The 10000-nt window shown below is 39.2% G+C and overlaps 2 protein-coding genes across 4 annotated transcripts in view; one reads left to right on the top strand and one right to left on the bottom strand.

The window, feature by feature from the left end:
• The window catches only part of LOC149131275 (uncharacterized), a 56722-nt gene that overhangs the window by 15636 nt on the left and 31086 nt on the right, over positions 1-10000 (bottom strand). The gene's annotated exons all lie outside the window — the stretch shown is intronic.
• Positions 8217-10000, top strand: part of LOC106867932 (uncharacterized) — a 62353-nt gene continuing 60569 nt past the window's right edge. The window contains exon 1 of the mRNA XM_089341432.1: positions 8217-10000. This exon is cut by the window's right edge and continues 540 nt beyond it. The gene's annotated coding sequence lies outside the window, so the exon portion shown is untranslated.

Genomic DNA, 10000 nt, shown 5'->3' with positions numbered 1-10000 from the left:
CAAAGACATAAATATTCGTGTGTATATACGTACATATATACATATACATACACAGACATATTATATATATATATATATATATATATATATATATATATATATATATATATTTATTTATTTATTTAATTACCTTATATATGCTTCTCTACTCTAAGCACAAGGACCGAAATTCTTGAAGAGCGGAGGGCAGTCGATTAGATCGACCACAGTGCGCAACTGGTACTTAATTTATCGACCCCTTAAAGGATGAAAGGCAAAGTCGACCTCGGTGGAATTTGAACTCAGAACGTAAAGCGTGTTAACGCTTCTGCCAGCTCAACGCCTTTCTAACCTTATATAGTATATCATATACGTGTGTTTGTGTGTGTGTGACACTAGATAGATAGATAGATAGATAGATAGATAGAGAGAGAGTGGGAAAAGAGAGCTTGGGTGGGCACGGACGGATAAGAAGTTGTAGAGAAAGTAAATTGGTGAAAGAGAATGCAATGAATATATGAATGAGTACGGAGACAATCAAATAATGACCACCTGTCGAGTGCCTTTTGTTAAGAGGAGGTTTCACTTTACAAGTCTGCAGCATTTGGACAATCAATCCACTCTGCATTGCAATGAAGGGCAAACTTGAACGACGGGGAGGTGGGGAGAAGATGGGGAAGACACGCCACCATCACAGCTAACACCAGCACCCACATCAACAATAATAGAATAATGGAAGGAGAAAACAAGCTGGTTTGAAAATATATATATATATATATATATATATATATATATAGTCATATATATATACATACGTATATATACATATATATATATACATATATTTTACATGCAAAATACAAATACACACACATATACATACATTATATATATACATATACATACATGTATAGATATATATACATCTACATATATATGTCCTTATATATAAATATTTGCTTTTATATATATATATATACACACACACACATTTATGCATGTAATATATGTATATTAATGTACGAGTTTAATTTCTCAGTTAGGATAGTCCTATGTAATACACTTAGCAGCTGGTTGGCGATGAATTATGCATATGATGCACACACACACACACACATCGTTATTTGTATGCACATATAGACAGGTGAAGTTATATATAAATACAATATATATATGCACGTGTGTGAGTGTGTATGTATTTCTGTGTGTCCTTCATTATGTTTCAACTATTTATGACTAAATGCATATTTATACGGATAAGTCTATTCAGAGACATTTATTAATGTATTCATAGATGAATGAATGGATGTGCATATACATGCATTTGTGTATATATGTGTGCATGTTTGTATGCATATAATGTTTGTATATATACATATATGTATATATGTGTTCATATATGCATGCTTATGTGTAGGTAAGCACAAACATATGGGCACACATGTTTTTATAATTTTATATGAATATACGACGTGAAAATATATCTATGGACATCCGTTACGTATATATATATATATATATATATATATATATATACATACACACACATAAGTAGATAGATAGATAGATAGATAGTTGCGGCCAACAAAAGTGAGAAAGTGAGATGTAAAAGCTGGAAACACGTTGTGGAGTAAGGTTCGGGTAAGAGTAGGTCACGTGAGTCGCAAAACTCATGAATATTCATGAAGACAAATCGAGAAGGCAATTTAGATTAGTGAGTGATAATTTCTTACTGGGGAGACTAATTGTTTAGGGGGTGTGGTGTGAGGAGAGGGTTGTGATGGTGGTGGTGGCAGTTGTCGTGACGTAGCATTGGTGGTGTTGATGGTAGTAGTAATTTTGGTGGTGGTGAGAGCAGTGATAGTGGTGGCTTGTGTAGAAGTGGTGTCAGCTATGATGGCATTGGTTGTTGTAGGGTAGTGTTGGTGGTAGTGCTCTGATGTTTGCATTAGGTGGTAGCTGGGTTATTGGTTGGTTGGTTGGTACATCCCCCTACAATATACCCCGATAAAGTATTAACCAGGATGGAGACCTCATAACACTTGTACAAACCTGTACATCTTCTCCATTGCTTTATTACCATCGTCAAGACCTTGCAAATTTAAGAATTCAAATAAGAAAACGCATAAATGATGGTCATTACACACTTCTTTATTTGAAAAAAGTTGAAAAATTGAACGATCTTCACTATTTATTTATTAAGGTCGTTCATTCTTTTATATCGATCCACCGACCGACCGATTGAGTAAACAGAACCAACGAAGGCATTAATAAAGAATATCAGAAACAGCTGTGAGTCTATAATGCACAAATAAAGAAATATGTAAAACCCATTATTTATGCCTTTTATGATACACACACACACACACACACACACACACACACACACACACGTTAAAATGTCTAATTGATGCACACTGTTGTTTAAATCCTCCCTCATAGGATTGTTCGTTTCAAGGATGTCTGCAAGAGAGATATGGAGTCAATAGATGTGGACGTCCTGAGATGGGAGAAGGTCACAAATGATCGCTCACGCTGGAGGCAAATATTGCGGAAGGAGATGAAGCGAAGAGAAACTGAAACTTTCCACCAAGGCAAAACTATAGTAGTGCCGATAGAAAGCTTCTTCAAATACAGTCATTGCATGCGTGACCGCCACCCCCGTGGGAGCCTGTACAGCCACAGCAGACACTGCACCACCATCAGTAGCTGACACAAATTCTCGAGACGTAGATCCGTGCTCTCACGAGACTGGCGGATGCCTACTGTTATATATATATCATCTCCAGCCTTACCACTTGCTCCTACAGCGCACCAACGGTGATAGTTGAGCAACTTACCGGAGTTGACAATGAAATCTTCTTCTAGAATCTGTAAGATCCGTGTGCCACGCGTGCATCCTTTTCCACTTATACCATCACACTCCTCTACAAAGACAGACAAAGAACCTCTAACATAGATGACGTCACTGTCGCATACTTCCGTCACTTGACAGTCACTGCTGCACAACTTTTTCGACCAACCCAACGTCAGCCATCCTGAAATATGATCCAAAGTAATACACTAAATGTATACAATCTACGATCTCTCAGTGGAAATGAATCTTAGCGATTTCGTGACTCACTAGAAATGGCAGTTGAATCACATTTTATTCTTCACCCTACCAAACTGCAACTAACAGTATCATCAAAAGCAGCCATACACTCCAAGCCTGTGAGCCAAAAGTTCATAACGCACGTCGCAACGACGAAACTATCACCATTGCCCGAGTCCGCAGCATTATCCCCTCCCCCGGACTGTTAGCAAAACAGCAATTGACAACGGGTCATACGACAGGGCCCAGGTGATGTCGATGCAAAGGAATCTGTAGTGTGTGCGCCAACTGCAAGTGAACCTGCATCTGTAGATATGCGTGTGTATAATGCAAGTGAGCCATGCAAAATGTACTCTTATACCAGTCTGTGAGAAAGCAGCACGATATGAGCTGACATAGAAATGGATGCGCAGAGGTGAACAGAACAAATGACATCAATATTTTGTAAAACAGAGATTGGTTTATTTTCGTATGACCACGTGCTCTGAAATAAATGCTAGGTTGGTAGGATCAAATCTGTTGAAGATCAACCACATAATTAAAATATTATCTGTACTGTGGCTGGAGTCGTGTCAATGTGTATGCAAGTGTATGTGATAATGTTGCTGCTGTTTATGTGTGTGTGTGTGTGTGTGTGTGTGTGTGTGTGTGTGTGTGTGTGTTTGTGAAACAAACCCACACTGAATGCGTAGTAAATCAACTCGAGAGAAAAAGAAATATGATGACAAACATGTTACGGAGTTTTCGAGTAAGAAAAGACAGATTCAAAACGGTTAAGAAACTGAATTGATTAATTACAATTTTGAAACGAAAGAAAACACTGGTCTGTTTGTAAGAAGGATTAACAGGATATAAAACTAATCCAAAACATTTACAGGAATCACAGCGGTAATTTTAGTATTTCTTAAGAGAAATAGTAATTCCATATTCCGTATTTTCATGTCTTGGAGTCATCTTGTGTAAGAGATGTCGGTACTACTGCGTCGCCTTTGATCAAGGTTCCGCATGACTGGTGATAGCTGCTTACTGTTAATTCGCATTGAAGCGAGGCAACAACGGGGCGAAAGCTGGCCCCTAAAATCCCCGTGGAAAAAAAAACAAAAAAAATCAGTGAACTGAGTTGACAGCCAAAAACATTTTTAAGGAGACATCTAACTGTCAACAATTTTGGAAGACATAAAACAGTTTATAAATCACGTGACGGTCAACTGTGTAAAGAAATGAAAATACGTGATGTGACAATTCGTTTACTAAAAAAATATGTACTTTCTAAGAATAATGTTGGTTGGGAATTGAAAGAATGATCACAGAAACAACAAGAACAAATTCTAATGTTTAGCTCATATTTCTTTAAACACCAACAAAAAATATACCTCTTCTAATCATGTTGGTAAACTAATGTAATGCTAATTATATAGCATACAGTTTTGATAGAATAGATTTTAAAATGGTAGAATTCAGTAGTGGGCATTTTGAAATCTTTATTGAGAATATTTAAATCAAATCTTGCATAAATGTGTTTGTGAATTTATATAAACGACATTATTGTGTTTTAGTACGTCATTTGGGAAATGTATCGAAAGTTTTCGTGTCAGTGGAATAAATTGTGTTGTAAAGTCAAACAAATGCAAGTAGATATTTAAACTGGGAGAAGTTTTCGTGTCACGTCTAAAACAAAAAGCTGGTCTGTAGGCATTCGAAAGAAAGAGAGAGAGGGAGAGAGAGAAAAAGAGGAAGAGAGAGGAGACAAAACAGAATAAAATGACTGCGACCAAACAACCGGGGTGGGGTAGAAAGAAAGAAAGAAACTTGTCTCGTGTCCAGAGATTGATCCAAGACAACGAAATCCCGAAAATGATTCAATAGCTTACTAGTTCGCGAACCAAAAATTTTGATTGGTTTAAATAACACACGTGACAACCTTGAAACTGACAAGTCTAATTGAATAGTCACACACACACACATCTCTGCGTGTCCATATATTTCTTAAACTATTGTTCTTAGACTCAACTCCAACTCTTCATGACTACAAGTTACAGAACATGTAGCCACTCTGTGCGTGTGTGTGCTTACGATATATAATGTATATGTTATACATAGACACACGCACAAACGTATAGATAGATATAGACATGTATATGCACATATATATATATATATATATATATATATATATATATACACACACACATGTACATACACACACACACACACACACACACAATATATATATATATATATATATATATATATATAAATGTATGTATGTATGTGTGCGTGTGTGTATGTATGTATGCATGTGCATATATGCGCATCCACACATCCATAAATTCAGTTATACACAACCCCCGTACATTTGTGTGTGTGTGCGTGTGTGTGCGTGTGCGTGTGCGTGGGTGTGTGTGTGTGTTTACAAGACAAATATTGCTGTGAGGCTGTCCCCTAGCAACGGAACTATCCAGAACATTTTCCGTGTTAAGATAGACAAAGGTGGTTGTGTCGACATCGTCGTTGTCGTTGTTGTTGTTTTTGATGGTGGTGATGATGATGATGGTGGTGGTGGTAGGATGGAGATGTCGATGGTGTAGTGGTGGTGGTGGTGGTGGTGGTAGTCATGGTCAGAGCGGCAGTAGTGATGCTGAGGTGGTTGTGGCAGTATGATGCACCGTGAAATAAAGGGGAGACATTTCAATTTCAAATCTCGCTACGATAGTTCCACTCTATTTCATCCATCTTTCAGTGAGGCACGAACATCACAACAGCACCTGTGAGACAGGATGCCGTGGCCAACACACTGCAGAATCCAATCCGTAGGGAGGATCGTCCTGAAGATCAAAATATCCGAAGCTGCTGTGGCATAGCGGCCTTGGGTCACAATCAACTCTAACTTGAAAGAATACTGGTGGAATATTCCTGTTAAAATTTCGGTAAAATCTAAGCATAGCAGACCTAAAGAAATTGATCTGGGACAATCAAATTGACCAGTAGGTATCAGTGTTAAAGATAAGTGGAAAATAAAGCATTTCTGTTGAATTAACGAGAAATCTGTAGATACTACAACTGGACTATAAGATTTATACCTGTAATTATCTGAGCTCTGGGTTGTGTAACTAACTCAGCACCAAAGTTGGGATGCTGACTAATTCTGTTGCCAGAAAGCTTGGCAGTGACAGCAACATTGATAACCAAAATCTAAGATCAACAAGCAGGGTATTAACTTTCAGGGTAGAAAGGGATTTTGGAATGCGGAGTTAGTTTACATCCGAATATACTGTTGTTATAGTTACTTACGTCAGTGAAGACGGTTCGGTTGCCATAGTTACTTTTCAATGTTTAAATTTCACATTTACCATTCATCTCAGAGTTTGCTTACATAAATACCAGTTATGTAATAGGTGCTATTCGCTCCTCTTAAACTAAATTTGGTGGTCGATATAAACCGTTGCCTGTTTTAGCATCACCTGATTTTGGACTGGTTTTAAGGGAACTTTTGGAGCAGGCTTCTGGCTTCAGAATAACTTCCTTCCTCGTTTCTTCCTTCCTTTCTTTCTTTCTCTGTTCCTTCCCAGCCTCCTTAACTGATAAGTTTAAAAACAAAACAAACTCTCTTCTCTATGAAAGAAATAAGCGTTATTGTCGGATGAGATCGAATCCCAGGGGAGCAAAAGTTGAGCACCTTACACTGGTTTAATTTCCAGCAGAAAGTAAATCACTCGTGTTGTCAATGTTTTACGGGAAAGGCATCAATGTTGCGAAATCTCATCCCACTCCACCCCCACCGTCGTTTTTCCCCTCACAAAAGAACCATTGCAGGTAGGGTGGGTGGATGATGTCCAGAAAAGGATCAACATCACAACATCACACCTCACCCTCTGAAAACATTGATTTAATGAGTTCCTAGCGATTAAGACCTGATCCAGCAGTGTGTTACACAGGAGACATGGCGGACCGGGTTCAATTCTCCGTGAGAGCCATTTAAACACAGGAAGTTGACGGTCGAAGAATCATGTCACAGAAATAGAAGAAAACCGGAAGTGGTGAGGAGTGACCGACCTAGGGCTACACAACAACAACAACTACGACTACAACTTGTGTTTACTATCGATGTTATTGTTTTTGTTGTTGATTCTGCTGCTGCTGCTGCTGCCGTAGTTATAGTTCTTGTTATTGTTGATATCGTAATGTTATCGATGTTGCTATGGTTACAGCTGATATTGTTGTCACTGCTCCCGTTGTTGTTCTTGTTATTGGGATTGCTGGCGGTGGTGGTGGTAGCGGTGGTGGTGGTGGTAGCGGTGGTGGTGGCGGTGGTGGTGGTGGTGGTGGGGGTGCTTTTTCTGTAACCCCTCTCCCCTGCCACTCTCCTATATCTTCTCCCTCTGCCCCTCCCCCTTTGCATCAGTCTATAAACAAAAACGTCAATCACACACGGTCACCCACCCCCACCCTACCCCCACCCACACACACCGGGCAGCTGCCACGCCTTTTATACAATTACAACCTTCACTACCACAACCACTGCCGTCACTCATCACCACCACCACCACTCACCTCTCACCGCCCCAGTCCCACGGTCCTACACAAATACCAAGACCACTATCTCCACTACAACAGCATCATCATCAGCACCACCCTACAACTATTACCTATACACAAGCCCCATTGCCAAGAACGCCACCCCCAGCGGTACCACCACTGCCACCACCGTCAGCCCCACTGCCACCCCACCCCGTCGCCACCAATCACATCAAATAGGAAATTGTGTTGATTTGATAACATCAACTGAAGTTTTTATTGATAGATTTTAACTGACTGCCCTTTGATGGATCGCTACGCATACAGGAACCAAGGGATAAACACACACGCACACACACGCACACATATATAGAAACATATATGCGTGCATATATACATACATATCTATATTTCTATATCTACATCTATCTGTCTATCTATCCATCTATCTCCCTCTCTCTCTCTCTCTCTCAGTATATATATATATATATATATATATATATATATATATATGCATATCCATGGTAATATAAATGTACATGTATGTTTTGTGCATATACATACATATGTACATATACACATAGCTGTATGTATGTCTATTGATTTTCCGACGTCATTGCTTTACTCTCCGTTATCAAGCAGCCAAATGTCAGTCGCTATTAAAGATGCAACAACAGCAACAACAATAACAAACTTACTAGGAAAGATATGACAACATCATCATCATCATCATCATCTCGAAACCCAACATCAATAACAACAGCATTAATATGAATCAGGAACTTCATAACATTTAGCAATGAGAGCTAAATACTATATATATACATATACACACGCACAAACCTCCCACACACACATACACGCATGCATATACATATGTACATGTATGTTTATATACACGTAAATATTTCTATGTGTGTGTGTGTGTGTGTGTGTGTATATATATCTTGTCAATGTACGGCAGAGTGTATTTTTATTGTGTAGTGGTGCATTTAGACGGTGGCGGGGTAAAGCTCAGAGGGCGGCGGGGACTGGCGACAGTTTTTTAGCAGATAGATACATACATACATGTACATACGAACACATATATCTACATACATATACCTACATACACATGTACAGATATATATTTACATATGTACGCACAAATACATATACACACATGTATATATATATATATATATGCATACATACATTTATACAGACACGCATGTATATAATGCACTCGCGCATACGCATACACATGTGTGCACAACTCAATCATGCACACGTGTGGACACATCCTCTTTAAAGGCAACATCAAACGTCAGCATTGAGAGAATGGTATATACACACCCACACACGCATACACGCGTACATTTAAACACACACACACACACACACACACACACACACACACACACTCACATGCACAAAAACTCGCACGCAGGTAACCAACACACACATACGCACAGATAGGGAGAATTGACAATTTTCCGTAACCATGGTTTCAAGCTTGGAAAACGGAAGTAACGTCGGAAGGCCATGGGTTCCTGACAGATGAACGAGCAAGGCATTGTGGGAAGGAAGTGATTTGTTGATCAGAGCATGTTGTTATACAGAAAGACAAACAGCATAACCTTTCTGGACATCCCCCCCATGGGGCCATCATTACTCGGAGGGGTATCTCATACTGTCAGGTATTATACCCCCTTCCCACCCACCCCCACTGCTCTCACCTCCCCCTTTCAACCATTCACTCAGCAGCGAAAGAAAATGGTGGACTTTGCGAGGAGGATGCGTCGAGCATCACCATCAGCAGCATCTCCCTCCGCCTTCCCCTCTTCCTCCTCCTCATCATCATCATCAACAGCAACGAGAGTATAAATGAATATCAACTTAACAACAGAAACAGCAACAACAAAAGTTACTATTAAATCGACAACAACAACAACAACAACAACAAAGCCATGAAGTGCAAACAATGGACGAATCCTTCGTACTTTAAAAAAACACACGGAGTATACGGTTTCAATCCCCGCAGGCAGCAGCTGAGTTTATAATTTCGACACTAAGGAGTACTCTTTTTAGTAAATGTAACAGTGAGGACCAATGAATACATGCATGTACTCTTTTTAGTAAATGTAACAGTGAGGACCAATGAATACATGCATGTACTCTTGGTATGGCTACATTGAGTAAGTTTGTACTCGACAGGTTAAGGAGTACAACTAGTTGTGTGACCAGCAAGAATCTTGTTCCTTTCAGATGACAGCAATAACAACAACAACATCAACAACGATGATTACAACAACAAGCTGACCTCGTGACAACACTTGGATAAGGAGTCTTACATCCAGTGCCATCTACCGGAGGAACCATTTCTGCTAAAATGGTATTGGGAAGTTTATACAGCTGACACCGTACTATGAA

Source organism: Octopus bimaculoides, chromosome 24 (genome assembly GCF_046866305.1).
Source record: "Octopus bimaculoides isolate indiv1 chromosome 24, ASM4686630v1, whole genome shotgun sequence".
Classification (NCBI taxonomy): Eukaryota; Metazoa; Mollusca; class Cephalopoda; order Octopoda; family Octopodidae; genus Octopus; species Octopus bimaculoides.
The sequence above is the reverse complement of the archived record's forward strand: the minus strand, read 5'-3'. Positions and strand labels throughout refer to the sequence as shown.